We start from the raw sequence: 12,020 nt of genomic DNA on the forward strand, positions 1-12,020 counted from the left end.
CTTTAATAATTGTTCAATGAATCATCCTTCTGACCTTTAGCTGTAACTCTGCATTTCAATATTGGCAACGCTCAAGCAGGAAGAAGTCTGAGGGCCTAATTCACAGAACGTTTAGCATGGAGCAAAGTGACTTTGCACTCCAAAAATACAATTTGTACCGTGCCTAATTCTCAGAGCGGAGCACAGTAACTTTGCACTGCCAAAATACGCTTTGCCCCGCTCTGTGAATCAGGGTGTTTTTGTTGGCAGTGCAAAGTCACTTTACACCAGTGGTCGAAGTGTACGAAAAGAAGTAGGGGAAAGATGTTCCCTACTGGCCTGTACCCACGCCCCACGAATAACATTGCACGCCCCCTCGCACACACCATACAAACCCCTTAATAAATGCACCTGCTGTTTAAGGGAACGTTCAGTGCAGTGCACTTGAGTGCAAGTTTCAACTTCTTCCTACAATTTTATTTTAAAACGAAACCATATAAAATAATAGTATAGGAACAGCAAGACTTAATTAAAAAAAAGTAGAGGAGCACCACTCCCAACCGCTCCCGCCCACTTCCCCAGATGATTCGCACACTGTGCTAAAAAATCCACGAATCAGGCCCCCTGATTCACAGAGCGGTGCAAAGTGTATTTGTGTAGTGAAAAGGGACTTTGCACCACTTTCTCACCAGTGTAAAGTCACTTTGCACTGCAAAAATACACTTTGCACCGTTCTGTGAATCAGGGTGTTTGTTGGCAGTGGGCACTGTGCTAAAAATTCCATGAATCAGGCCCTAAATCTGCCCTTCTTTTTGTCAATTGAGCCCATTTAGCATGGTGCAAAAGAATACTTTTGCAGTGCCGAGTCACTTTGCTCCACGTTAAACGTTCTGTGAACTAGGCCTTGAATATTTCTGGAGAGCATATCAAGAGCAGGTTTCAAATTCCATTCTGTGGATAGCTGGAACCCCATTTCTTCATCCCTCTCTCTGGACCTGCTCAACAGAGTCATGCTGTAGCAGACCGTCTGCAATTAGGATCCTTGCGATTTAGAGAATTCGTGGCGTTTCTTTGGCTCAAAGCCACAGCCTGGGGTGCTCAGTGGGCGGTGGAGAAGTTGGCCAGCTCCATCCATGGCTCAGACATTAGACCATTAACCCTTGCTGGCAAAGGAACACAAGGGTGAGAGCACAGGCCGCGGGACGTGGCAGCAAACGGCTGCTTATGTGGCAGCACATATGTTTACAGTGCACGAACAGTACACCCACCCTGGAGAGTGAGAATGCTGCGAGTTTTTGTTAGAACAATACGAAGGCACGGCTGCTGTATTTGGCAAGAACAGCTAACACGCCAGTACTTTTTTTTCTTTCTCTGGAGCAAAATAGAGACACTTAGCTCAAGAGGTTATTAAGATTTGTCATAATGTTCCGCAGATTTGCTTCCATGGTTCTGGTTGGGAGTGGTGTTCCCTTTGACAGCTTGGATTGTTCTAATCTGTCTGTCATCGTCTCTTGCCCTCCCCTCTGTCCAAAATGGCGTCCCTCTCACAATTAACACACAAAATAACTGTTCCACTTATGATTTTACTGTAAGCATTTCTTTTATTGTGCAGATTCGCTGGCAAGGCACAAAGGGACTCGGTCTCCTTTTACACAAAGCCTGGTTAAGAACACGAAATGCAAAATACGCCATTCAAATATCAGGATAATACTAAAGGGATGCATTTTTTTCGAACACTGTGTGGTGTTTACCTACCTCGCGGTATTAAAGTTAATTTATTTGTAGGCTCATGGCACAGGAAACCACAGCTACTAATTGTCTTTTTTCCCTGAATTCCGTGCTGCGATATCCAGCGGAAGCAGTGTACTCTCATGCCTGGCGTTGTCTAAAGAAATGCAATAAAACTGTGATGAATAATGTGGCGTTAATTGCTCCTTTCTAGTTGATCCCGACAAAAATCTACTGAGATGAAGACTAATCACATTATAGAAGATTTATTTTCAATTAGTCTGTGTTAGTGTTGTTAGTGAGATTAATGGTTTGCTGTTAAAATGCCAATATGATTATCTAAACAATGTATTTCGTCACCATTTACAGGCAGGGCATTAAACATTTAAATGGTGAAAAATCTCAATTAAAACCTGTCTGTTCAATTTCACCCTCCATGGGTAGAGCGAGGCAGGCAAGCAGGGAGAGGTGCAGACACAAAAATAGGACATGCGGAGAAAGAGTGGTGCTCAGACAAAGGGAGATAGGCAGACAGACAGCCAAAACCAGGGTACATGGAAGCAGGGGTGACAGGCAGACAAAGAGAGACAGGCAGACAATAAGCGATTGGCGTTGACAAAAAGGGGCGCGACGGGGAAAAGCAAGACAGGCAGTGTTAAAGGGAGGGAGTGAGAAAAAGAGGCGCGATGTGGACAGACAAGAAGGCTCAACAATATGTAGTTGTGGCGTGTAACAAACACAGGGGAGTAGGGAAGGCTTTCCGAACAAACGCCTACACTAGATAGAGAACTGAATAAATGGTCACGTTTGTACGTAGCTAGCACTATCCCAGAACCACTCTGCATATTTGCTCACAGTGCATAAAGAGCGACTGACGGCCAATGCCTCGCGAAAAGTTTCAAAGGTAGTGCTGTGCATGGCAGGTGTAGCAGATACTGCACGAATCAGAAACAATCTTTCTAAAAGTCCGTACGATGGTGTATAATAGAAGTCATATTTTGTTTAAAGCCCCGTGCCGTTAACATTCTCTGCCATATGCCTTGCCTGTAATTGCCACCGTGGGAGATTTCATCCCAAAAAGCAATAATAGCGGGGAATTAATCTTTGACTACGCGCACACTCTGGTATTCTCATCATCTCAGCGTGTTTCCTGTTGGGACATCTCCCATAATTGAGTTCCCTTTATAAAAAACATGTTTTTTTAAAAAGACCCCGCATTACTTATCTTACGGGATAGAAAAACGAATTCTTATGGATGTGTTCAACAATAATTGGGCTGAAAAAAACATTGCGAACAACATAACGTATATGTTGTCCATGTCCATGTACGCAGCCTGTGCTATGGCGCTAAACCTTGATGGGCAGGTTGTTAGCACTTTTTCATGGTCGGGATACCGGACAATGTGTGTGGTAAAATGGCAGCGTTCGCTGCGCGCGGCAATCCACCTTTAGTAGCACGCCTGTCATTTCCAACACGCATGCCGACCGTCAGAAATGATGCAGAAGAGCTGTCTTCATGTGAATTAACCCGACCCCCCTCAACCCTACCGCCTGGAACACCCCACCTCCTCGTCACGTTGGACTCCAAGCACCTACTGTGTGGAATTTATAATTCAATTAGGCGACTGAAATCCTGCCACCGTTGCTATGCTCTGGATTGCGGCCAACAGAAGCAAAGGAGGCATTGCTATACTTGCAAGAACGAGCCCCTTACAGCCTGAAATCATCTGGTTTATTTGCCCATCTCTCCTGTACGACACCTAGGTAGAGGGGTTGGGGGGTGGAGGGGTGGTAGCCAAAAAGTGAACACCTCCCGCTGGAGTTTGGCTGAGACCCGTGTCCCAGCTGGGAGATAATGACAGGTGCGATACAAGAAATGGATGAGGACTCGGTGACACAACACACGCGAAATAAAGAAAGGCACCCGGAAATCAGAGCGCTAACTGAAACTTCAACGGTCTTCTGTTTACCCAGCTACACTTGGTGCCGAGTGCAGACAGCCGTGGGGGCAGCGTACGTGGGTGCTCTAAGGATGGCGGGGCGGTTTGTGACCGAATTGAGGCGCGCATGGAGCCGCGCGCGTTGTATTTAGCTGATATCAAACGCAGTTTAATGAAAGTTAAAGAGTTTCCGAGGAGTGCACGGGCTGCAACCGATTAGATTACACCGAGGGGTCCGTCAGCGTATTGTTGCGCACGTGTATTCCCTGCTCGCGTTCCAGCAGTCCATTAGCAATACACAAAAGGCTTATGCAGATAGCGCGCCGCCATGTTGGGAAATGGGAAAATAAATAAAGAGGGGAAACGAGATGAAGGTTTTACTCAGTCGGCTCATCGCGGGAAAGGATCTGCGCGTCTCGGCAACGGCGAGGGCATGTGTGGGAAGGCAGGAGGAGAGCCTGCGCGCGCGCGCGCCCGCGCGCGAGGAAAGATAGCGCATCAAGTCTATAATGATCTTTCTGGGGACAATGACATGGGTGAGTGCTGTGCCCTTTTGATCTGCATACTCTGCCTGGGCTTAAAGGCACGGCTGCGCCTGACGTGTTGTCATTTGGAAACGGCTGCACTTGCAATTTCCATACTAAACAACAATCCTCGTGGCTCTGCTGCACTCATGAAATGTGAAAGAACCAAAAAAAATAAAAATAACGCGAATGCTAAAACCATCCCGGGCGCGCTGTGGTAGCAGGCACCCTGTCTATTAATATTGCTATTATTACAAATGAAATGAATTTACAGCGCATTGTTAATTTTTATCACTAGGGGGAGGACATTTTCCCACAGATGCTGAATTTATGGAGCTGTTCTGATTTAATGGCAATACCACAGGGTGTATATGTCCGGACATCAGATGACAAATACAATTCATGAATCACAACATGCTGTAATTAATATACAGTGCCCATTTGTAGACTTTCTTCTCCTCAAACCTATTAAGGTCATGGCTGTTTTTGCCCTAGCCACTTCCGACGGCGCAGGATGAGGTAAGACATTAACTTTGCTAACATGTGCAGAGCTATATGTACAGTTTGCCACAAGTTTAAGGAAACGGTTGCCTATGTTATTGGAGAGAGAAACTTGGCAAACCACAACCCACAAAGTATCCGTGGACTGACACTGGCTTCATTCTTGGCAATGGTATAGCGAATGCAGAACGTTGTTTTGCAGATCCACCAGGAGCGTAAAATGGCAGCGGAGAGTGACGCACGCATGGCTCGATTTATGTTTATCACCCTCTCCACTAGGAGCCAGCAGTAGGAAAGAATTTCACATATCACTATTTTTTCTCAGTCAAATGTCCTAATAATTTCAGTTAAAATTGGGGCGATTGACGTTTTCAAGAATGCCCATGAAAAAATGCATTGGATTAACTGATCAATCAGTAGTTTATTGGATTACCACACAATATAGCAAGTAGACAAAAATACAGCACAGTTAAATAATCACAACATATTAAGATCAAACCAAAAGAGCAAAATCACTACTCCAAACTGATTGGGATATGCTAATACTGGCGTGCAAGGGCAATAGCCTTCTTACTCTGCTTCAAGAGCAGAGGCGTTGCTAGGAGGGATTGAGGGGGCTATAGCCCTGGCTCTTTTGGTTGTATCCCCAGATAAAAGCTCAGGAGAAACAACCAAAAGGCTAGCTAGCCCCGAGTCCCGACAGTCCTGACATTGGCCTAGCCCCAGATCTTTTCCAGACCTAGCAACACCCCTGTTCAAGAGCCTAATCACTATAAACATGTTTGAAGAAACAACTCCCACTTTCACGTTAAAGTGCAGAAATACATAACATCTCTATTATGCTAGTTGAAATACTAGTTCAGGACGACATTTCCAATCCATCCATAAATACTTGGGTACAGCGTAAACAGTACCACACAGGGCTCTTCAAAAACTCGGAGAAACAAGGGGTGCTGCTGCTGCGGGCTTGTAATGCCATATGCATGTCATACCTTTATTACAAATGGCAAACCCCATAACTACAACCCCTTCCTCGTCTCCTTCCTCACTTTTTTGAGGTATACTTCACCTAATGGTAGAAACATTTTAAAGAGCTAGCTTTTCTTTCCAAGCCTGCAGCTCTCCCTCCTCCTGAGTTATCCCCAATCAATGCACTTGTCGTGGTCACATGGACTGGGTTGATGAGACCTGAGTAAGGGGTCAAGGGTGGTGTTTGAATAATGAGGATTACCATTGGTAATGAGAGCATTCACTATGGTGCCTTCCTTCACCATCACTGTCTTGTGGCCAATGCTGGATTTGAATTTTATGGACTTCATTCATTCACGGTGAGTCACTCTTTCTCAACTCTCATGCTGGACTTCCTTTGCATCTTGTACTCATGGTGGCTCTGAATCATGCTGTTCCCATCTTCATCTTGTATCCTGGCTTGCAACATTATGTGTTACTACTGACTTCTACAATTGTATTCGCTCTCTACTCTTGCTTCTCCACTCTTTTTGACTGCTTACTCTCTTTTCTCTCCTCCTTTCGCTTCTCCTTTTTCCTATCTCCTCCCCTTACTTTCTTCTATGCACTTACTCTATCAGAATTGTCCCTGAACCTAATATGATAGCAACCTCGTCTGTTTCCTCCACCCTCCCATTACTGTTTTTTTCCTCCCCAACACCCCTCCAGCACTATCTGATATGTCGTCAGGCCTAGTATGATAGTCGCTTGTTTTGTTCCTCCCCTCCCTTTCTGCACCCCTCTCCCTCACCTTTTGTTTTCCTCCGGCTCTACCAGAAATGTGGTCAGGCCTAGTACGGTAGTCACCTGTCTGTTTCCATTTCCTTCACACTCTCCCCCTCCCTTCCTTATCTATGTCTTAGCTCTTGGATTATCTGAAATGTCGTCAGGCTGAGTACGATAGTTAATTTCACATCCTTACTGTTCATGGCCTGTAATAATGTGGTTGTTTTTTCCCTTGTTCCCTCCCTTGCCTTGAAGCGCTTTGAAACACATTGTGTATAGGCGCTATATAAATAAACGATCATATCATATCATATCTGTAAGTGACTTCAATTCAGCAATCCAACTAAGTCAATGCCTAGTCTGGGATGCCCAATGGAAGCTCTTATTTATATATTTTTATCTCAAGTTCTTAAATCTGGATGATAAACCCTTATATAACGCCCCTCTATTTGAATCCCCCTGACCTCACTGAGCCAAGAAGTAGGTTTGTTTTGCAAATTAAAAGGTTTATTGGAAAACTTAACCAATATATATATATATATCACACTTTTATGAATAAATTAATATTTGATAGCACACTTATGAATATAACAGTGATCAACAATGGATAATCTACAGGAGCACAATTCTTTAATTATTTAGGAGTTGGTATAAAAAGGATAAGGTAGCAGAGAATACTTTGTATGGTTTCAAGGAAAAGCAATGATGTAAAGAATGCACCACAGAAATAAACTGGATATGGTTTCAACAAGAGATAATCTGATCACTTTTTCCTCACTCCCCCCCTATGCAATATGAAGAGATGGAAATGAGGGCACACAGGTTTTCAGGAATACAATCAGAAGCAGTTCAGTTCCCGTTCCCCCCAGCAAGCTTAGAGAAACAGGGATAATTGTAAAACACAAGCCAAATACTTTTAAAGGCGGTTGCAATGAAGTGAAAAAAAATATGGTAAAAATGATTTTAATTCCCTGTAGGAGATTCAGGGTAGGTGATAGCTACTTTGAATTAGTTCAGGTCAACACTAGCAATGATTCATGAATGATTAGCAGAGTTAAAACGAATTTCAGCAGTGGAAAGCAAGAAGCAGCTATTTTTACAAGTGGTGAAATTGAGTCAAATTGCAATTCGCTGCACCTTTTCCAAGTGCGTCGATCCCGATTACGGAAAAACTAGAATGAGTTGGGTTTGTTGGACAGCTTAGGTTCTTAGCTTTAAAATGACAGTTAAAGTTCTAGGACATACGGTTCAAAAGATACAGACGTTTTTGTGGAGGTAGATTTTCAGAAATGAAGTCAAGATTTCAGAATGACAGATGACACTTTTGCAGCTTTGAAATCACAGAATGGACATACAATCTCTATGCAGTTCTGGACAGGTTGAAATTGGTTGAATAAGATTACTTTAAACTAAGAGATGGGCTCTGTACAGTTCTGGCTGGATACTCACTCCTAGGTTTGGAAGGGAATGGACCTCGTCACAGATCTTGTCAGGTGGGCTGCGGTTCTCTCGCCCCAGGATGGTCTCTGGCACTGGTTTGGCTCACAGCGGTCTGGTCTGGGTCTGCTATCGGCACTGCACAGCGGTCTGGTCTGGGTCTGGATACAGCTCTGCTTTCTGGGTCTGAATACAGCTCTGCTTTCTGGGTCTGGATACAGCTCTGCTTTCTGGGTCTGGATATGGTTCTAGCCAGAATCAAACAGCTCGCCCGGGTGTTGAATAGTTCGGTTAGGTTGCTGGATTCTGAGGCCTGCTGAGAATGATTCAGCTTTTGGTTCAGGCCTCTCTGCTTCAAGTTCTGGAGTCTATCTGGAGTCGAAGTTCTGGATATGGTCGGCAGCGTGCTGTGCAGAAATCGATTAAAGAGTGGAACATGAATGTCCCTATCTGGGTCTCAGTGGTTCTTTTTATGTCTTTTGAAAGTGGGTGGGGAGGCTGACTTTCTATGCCCAACCCACCAAGGATTATGATAGGTTAAAGGATTTACTGTCCTCTGACTGGAGAACGGAGTAGTGAGTCAGAATGAGTCAGAGTGATGCTATGTTTATGGCTTGACTGAAGTCCCTCCCCTTAGCATTTACTTAGAAAAACTATTTTTCATAACCAAACATGCTTCCCAGATACACAAGTTGTTGAAATTACATGTACTCATCACAGATAAATTAAGACAGGTCTCTGTTCAACCCTGATCTTTCTAAGAGCTTGGGTGCAGAAGTGACAACATGTTGCGCTTTTGATGGGGTTCGCAATATTGGTTTTTCATCAAATCTGACACGGAGGTGCACACCCTCTCTGGGCATATTACAGTAAGTTTTGAGGTCTCTAGCATAAACACAGACGTTACAATATTAATAATTACAGGGCTTGGTCTCAGAACATCCTACAGCATCCAGCTTCGTCTCAATTTGTGGGTGCATTTTTCATATTAAGAATCCCCAAATTGTACATTTCTGTCAGCTTGATACAATATTTTATAAGCAATTTAATAAAACATTAATTTGCCTCCACTGCAGTGCACTCATTTGTTTGTCCCCGCCCCTAGAAACTTGGCTTGGCTTAGAGGTCAAATGTCTTGCCTTCCCCCAGAGCAGTGTTGACAGTTCACACCCAAAATCAGCATACCCTATTCAGCTGAAAGAATCCTTTGTCTGTTTTTTTCCTGCTAGCAGGGCATCAGTCCACGGTGCCACTCTCCATCTGATTAACAGAACCACGTGATTTCCTGCCTTCTTGCTGAGAATACTAGGTGTGAAGACTTCTCATGGACAAGCAAGCCTTTGAAGTCCCAGCTAACTCAGGTTCACTGTTTACCTCCTGAAATACAAGTCTCCTGTCAGAATTTAGATCGCTAGCGCCAGTCAGTGGCGGGCACCGGTATTGCACCCATTTTTGAAAGCTGCCTTAAATTAATACATTTCAAAAAGGGGATTTTACTTGATAGCATGTGATCCTTGCTAACATTGTATTGATGTGGATTCTGCAGTAGAGTAATGTAGAATACCCAACCAGAAGTTGGATTTTTTTGGCGGTTTCATGCCCATGATTTTAGCAATTTTGACAATCAAGAAAATGAATTGTTGAACAGCTCTGTATTCCTTTGTCTGCTTTTGTTCTGTGGGCAGCCAAAGGATGGGGCTGGCAATGGTCTCCTGTATTAACACTGACAGAGGCAAAAATGGATGGCAACCTATTTTTCATGTTTTCCCTGTGCATTTTTGGATGATTTCTGGCGAGCAGCATGCTTTCCGGCAGCCATTATGATGGGTCCACTGCCAGTAATGTACAATTAGGTTGTAGGGCTTGGATGCGTGGGTGAAACATTCCACAAGCCCCCCTCTTTCGATGGCCATTCTGACCTTTCATCGATGGAACTCGCAAGACTGGGATGTTCGCCTCATCTTCTTCTGATTCCGCAGATGGCAAAGTTCAGCATCTTTTCCTCCATTAGGGTGGATCGATCGGTTCTCCTCCCCGGTCCTGATGGGAGTATTGGGCGGTACCCCGGGCCCTTCAGATCTTTGCTCCCGGTCCCTGGATCGTCCTCCTTGGGCAGTCTCCCTGATTTATCTCTCTCTCTTCTCACCTAGGATGACAAAGCAAAAAGCGGCAGAAACATATTTGTAGACATTTCCCCACCACTATTAATGTAGCGGGGTGAACATATACATTTTTTTAAATCAGGAGACATTTGCATTCTTATCATGTATTTTATAGACTATATGCAGGATATTTTAGGGTTGGAAATGTATTAATCTGGAGCGGCCCTCTCTGGGATTGCAGGGGACTCCCCCAGTTGGTGCAGAGTGTGCCTGGGATGCTAACACTTTAGCTGATTAATATGGACCCACTTGTCTTCCCCTTCTGCCAAACTGGCTTTGGGGATGTGGATCTTGTAGGCGACTGGTGAGATTGTGTCTACAATTTCAAAAGGTCCCTTCCATGTAGGCAAAAATTTCCGCTGTTTGGCCGGGTTCCTTTGGAAATCGTACAGATAAACCCGGTCTCCTACATTGTATTCTTTCCTAGTAGTCTTCAAGTCATAGTGGGAATTCATGCTATCGGCTGATCTCTCTAGATTTCGCTGAGCATAGGCAAAAGCATGTTGAAGGTGTTTTCTTAAATTTTCAATATACTCATGAGTGGTGGAGGCATTGATCAATGTCTGCTCTTGGGTCCTGTAGAGCAAATGCCGTGGAAGCACCATCCTGCGTCCAGTCATCAGCTCAAACGGTGACATTTTAGTTGCAGATGAAGGGGTAGATCTGATGACCATTAGGACAAGAGGTAATCGAATATCCCAACTTGGCCCAGAATCTGCCACAAACTTTTTTAAGATGCTCACAATGGTTTTGTTGTAACGTTCTACTGCACCAGAAGAGGCTGGCCGGTAAGCAATGTGTAGCTTCCTTTTAACCCCCAGTATCTCCCACATCTTTGTCATTACTTCGCTGGTGAAATGGCTACCTCTGTCTGACTCAATCCTTTGGGGTAGTCCAAAATGCAAAAAGATGTGGCTGATCATCAGGGCAGCTGCTGTTTCTTCCTTGCAGTTTGGGGCCGTGAGACATTCCACCCATTTAGTAAATAAGCATGTCACAGTCCATATGTACTTATTTCCCCTAGAGGAGCGAATCACGGGCCCTATGTAGTCGACTTGCAAATCTGACCATGGCAGTGGCATCCCCCTCTTTTGGAGAGGCGCACGGTGTGTGAGGGATGTTGGCTGAAATTGTGCACACACAAGACACCCCTTCAAGTATTGGTCGAGTTCCTGCCCCATGTGTGGCCAGTATGCAACCTCTCTTAAGATCGCAAGTGTTGTCTGAAACCCCCTATGACTGGCAGTGGCTGCATCATGGGCGTGACTTAACATCAGGCTTCGGAATGAGGTAGGAACTACCCACTGATCATGGCCAGCTTGGGATTTCCTTACCAACAAACCGTCTTGGATTCAGAACATTTTTTGGACATTTCATCAACACTCTGAGGTCCTCTTTCCCAATGTAATCAGTATCAGTCAGGGGAAAGTTCTCAGGGTCCTCAATGTGTTGGTAGAATTTACCGTTTATTGGATCCCCTTCTGAGCCGTAATCAAATCAGCATCTGGGGTCTCCTTACTCCATTGTGCAGTTGAAAGATCATTGTGAGCATTTGCCTGGGACCTAGTGATCGCAGTGACCTGGGTTTCCCCCAACAGGGACTCAATCTCTATTAGATTCCCTTGGAGGGCCCCGGTTTTGGCCAGCTGATCAGCTAAGACATTTCCAGTTTTGTCTGGTCCCTCTACTTTGGAATGACCCTTGATCTTTTTCCAGTAGATGGTCATCCCATTCGAGGTGACCAGATCATCAATATTTTGGATTAACTTCTCATGTTTCAAGGGTTTGTTATTAGCACATAACATGCCTCTGGTTTTCCAATTAACCAGGTGCTCCACGAACCCGTTCCGTACATAATCCGAATCTGTGATTATGACGAGTTCCTGGAGTTGATGTTGGACAGCATTGAGGATAACTTGATGAATAGCCATCAACTCTGCCACTTGACTACTTCGGGGACCAATCTTGTACCCGGCGGAGGGTTCTGGGGACTCATTCACCCATGCATTCCCTAC

General features: G+C 44.6%; 1 long non-coding RNA gene across 1 annotated transcript in view; it reads left to right on the plus strand.

Annotated features, from left to right (window-relative positions):
- Positions 1 to 4,016: 4,016 nt before the first annotated feature.
- LOC138467788 (uncharacterized) overlaps positions 4,017 to 12,020 on the plus strand; it is an 813,106-nt gene continuing 805,102 nt past the window's right edge. Inside the window, exon 1 of the long non-coding RNA XR_011268139.1 lies at positions 4,017 to 4,183. This is a non-coding gene — a long non-coding RNA (uncharacterized lncRNA). The remainder of the gene's footprint in view (positions 4,184 to 12,020) is intronic.

Source organism: Ambystoma mexicanum, chromosome 4q, assembly GCF_040938575.1.
Source record: "Ambystoma mexicanum isolate Mex_15411 chromosome 4q, UKY_AmexF1_1, whole genome shotgun sequence".
Classification (NCBI taxonomy): domain Eukaryota; kingdom Metazoa; phylum Chordata; class Amphibia; order Caudata; family Ambystomatidae; genus Ambystoma; species Ambystoma mexicanum.